Raw genomic sequence first — 3804 nt, forward strand, 5'->3', positions numbered from 1 at the left:
AGAGGGAGAAGAAGAAGAAGAAGGAGAAGAAGAAGGAGAAAAGCGGAGAAAAAGAAAATAAGAGAGAAGAAAAGAAAGAAAAAAAAAAAAAGGAAAGCTCATGTAGCTAACTGGCTTATTTTATCTTGCCAGAGTTGCTTTAGAGAATCAGTCAGAGCTTTATGCTGAAACCTGTCCTAAATGCCTCTTCCTCTTCTTTCCTAAAAGAAAACTGGTACTGCAATCTTGTTACTCTTTTCTAATTATTTTATATGAATGGGTTGTTGCTGTTGACATTTGCTGTTTATTTCATAGACTCCCAAAATAATAAGGAAAAAAAAGACTAAATAAGAATGAACTATGAAAATAGTGAATATGACTTGAAGATTTGAGGCTCTGATATTAAAAAAAACTTTTCAAATGACTGTGTTAATTAATAGCTGGATAAATATGTCTGATTATTTTAAGGAGAGGATATGAAGATTTTTGGTGGTATGCATGATGATGCTACCACTTTTATGTACATGATAACTAGAAAAAAATGATTTGCATAATAATAATTAGAAGTTGAAATGTTTTGCATTAATCTTAATCTCATTCATATACCTTCCTTATGGAAACTTATGAGCCATTGAACCTTTTACCTAAACAATCCCAATCTTTATCATGTCATCTAGCACCAGAGTATCCAATAAAGAACAATCAGTATAGAGACTACCCAGTATATTTGGCCTTTGTTGCCTTACTTCTAAAATGAGATAGCTGAATGATTTCAATATTAAACTAAGAAGCACACACACTATGGCAGTGAGTTGTGGGAGTTGTGACAGAAAAGCTATGAGGAAAAAAAATCTGATCTCTTATGACATGGGCTATCATGGTTTTGACCAGGAATTGGTTGCCTATTTCAATTTATGGAAGAGTGTCTCCTGCATTATCTAAGATTCTTATAGTTCAAGATTTTACATTTATGTCTTTGAAATATATGGAGTTGATTTTTGTGTATAATGATAGGCAGGAGACCTGTTTCAGTCTCCTGAATGTGGTCAACCAGTTTTCCCAGCACCATTTACTGAATAGATTCTCCTCTTCCCAGTGGTTGTTGGTGGAGGCTTTGTTGAAAATGTGTTGGTTGAGAATCTAAGGTTTTGTTTCCGGAATGTCTGCCCTGTTCCATTGGTCTATATATTTCTTCTTGTATCAGTACTAGACTGTTTTGATTATTGTAGCTTTATAGTAGAGTTTGAAGTCTAGATGGGTAATACCTCCCCCTTTGATTCATTTGTTAAAGATTGTTTTGGCTATTTGTGGTCTTTTATGTTTCCATATGAACTTCTGTATTGTCATTTCCAGGTCTTACAAGAATGATGTTGGTCATTTAATGGGTATGGTGTTAAATCTGTAGGTTGCCTTTGTTAGGATGGACATCTTAACAAAAACTCTTCCAATCCATGCGCATGGAATAGTTTTTCATTTGTTTGTGTCTTCTTTGATTCTTTGAGCAATGTTTTGTAGTTTTCATTGTGAAGGTCTTTTACTTCTCTGGTTAGGAAGATGCCAAATATTTCTCTTATTTATTTGTTTGTTTGTTTATTTATTTATTTTTACTATGGTGATTTGGATTGTTCTTGTTATTTCTAAAAGCACTTAAAATGACTTGCAAATGAATGTATTCAATGATGTTTCAATGAAACAATTAGCAAAAACAGTGGCAAGAAAGATTTAGCCTTGAGAACTACTTCACTAACCTGTGTTCCAGGGTCAATAATATTGTTTTTTGGGATGAAATAAGCTAAATCAGTTAATAAAATCAAATTGCTAGCAAAGTAATAATATTAACCAGCTTACTTCATTTTGTTTAAAACTTTCATCTTAGTTACCTGCCTGACCTAAGAATAAATGCCTACGTGTGATTATAGTAACATTCCCATGGCCACAGACTCCCAGCTTTGTCTCCTTTGGGCAGGTTTTGCTGACCATTGCCTGCTGACCATTATAGAAGTCCTTTGCCATAGCTTCCACGTAATTGTATGCTCTGTTAACTAAAATCAAATGTTATGCTTTGACATTTTCTTTCTATAAGACAAGTTTGTTCTTATATTCTGTTAGTGACCTAACCAAGGTAACTCCATTGTATAATGATTCTTTTTCCCTGTCTCTATGTAACTACCGTAAACTATATCTTAATGACAGAACTCCAGGGACTTTCTGAGCACTGGTTACACCTACCTGACATGAAATTAATCAAAGCTCTCTAAAATTGAAGTTCTCATTTTGGTTGCCAAGTTGTTAGTTAATAGTTGCTATGGTCACTAAGTTGCTATGTAGCCAATGCTGCAAATTTTACCTACAAAAGTTTATCACAGACTGCACCAATTTCCAAGAGTTTTCTGGTGTTTACCTACTCTTGACCCACACATTTAATAAATTCATAATTAATTAGACTCAACTTGCTGGCGTAACTTCTTCTTGCTTATTCAGTCATAACATTTGGAGGCCCCAGTGAGATGTTGCCAACTTCGGGAGACAAGCCTCATTCCAGCTCTCCCCAGTTCAATGGGGAGTTATTGGGGAGGCGCCCCCTGAGTTATTCAGGGTCCCATAACCTCTCATCTGACTCGGAAGGGGTTGGAACGACTGCTGACTCCTCTCATCTCAAAGAAACCTGAGTCCATCTGCATCCTCCCAGGAGGTAAGAATTTCTTCTGTTTACCAGTAAAAATCTGTTCTGTTTTGCTTGTGGCCACAATTCTGTTTAAGGGAGTCACGACCTGACAAGGCTGCCCTTTGGACATTATTCATTTGGCCAAGATGTTGGCTGAATAGAGTCCTCTGGTTTTCTGCCCTGAGGCCATGCCAGGGATCCGTACCTTTTCTCACTTGGTCTGGACATGTCTTGTTTGTCATTATGTTTTGTTTGTCTTTTTGCCATTTAATATGGGGTCACAGGTTTCTTGACCTTCCAGTCCCCTGGACTGTATAATAAAAAAAAAAAAAAAAAAAAAAAGCTTCAGGAACCACACTTAGCTCACTCCCTTCTGGATTGCCTGCAGGCCAAGTAAAGTAATTTCACTGACAGCAGTTTGTAATCAGCTATAATGCTTTTCACTGCCAAGTTACTTACAAACTTCAAAATCTCCTTCTAGGTCCAAGGATTATTAATCCAACACAGGATAAATAACAAAATAGCCTGGGTTTATCAATTGCTGTAAAAGTATAACTTGTCAATGTTTACCTGTTTTAAGTTCTCAATGTGGGCTATAACCTAATTACACATCTCTAATGTTCTCAATTTTTCTCCAGACTTTGTCAAGGTGGCTATATTTCCTTGTTAAAGCATAGTTGTAAATGGTTTGCAGGAAAATGTTTCAACTTACATTGATAAATTAAAGGTTTTGGTTAGTCATGCATGTAGTTTGTAGGACTACTTTCACTTTCCAGTATTTTTTCTATTTTTCCAGTATTGTTCTATTTTTTCATCATCGCTTGCTTAATAATTTTGTCTATGCTCTTGGATTTATTAAATCCAAATAATATTCAGTTAAAGTTCCACTGTTTCCTATTCATGCCCTTGGAAATAGATTATCATAAAAAATATTTCCAAGAGTAGGAATAGAAAAATAAAAGAACAAACCGAGAGTCAAAAGCCATTTTTTATCTTGTTCTTAAACCCTGCATGCATGACCAGTATCGCCATCTCCCCTCCATCATCTCCACCTTTGGCAACTCACCTCCACTCTTGGATGAGTTCAGCCCCCCATCTTCCCCTCTAGGATGTTCTGCAGGAGGCAAATCAAGATAAGCGACCCTTCCTGATATATATTC

The sequence above is a fragment of the Carlito syrichta genome, unplaced genomic scaffold, assembly GCF_000164805.1.
Source record: "Carlito syrichta isolate Samal-C Ts95f unplaced genomic scaffold, Tarsius_syrichta-2.0.1 Scaffold316480, whole genome shotgun sequence".
In the NCBI taxonomy this organism is placed as follows: domain Eukaryota; kingdom Metazoa; phylum Chordata; class Mammalia; order Primates; family Tarsiidae; genus Carlito; species Carlito syrichta.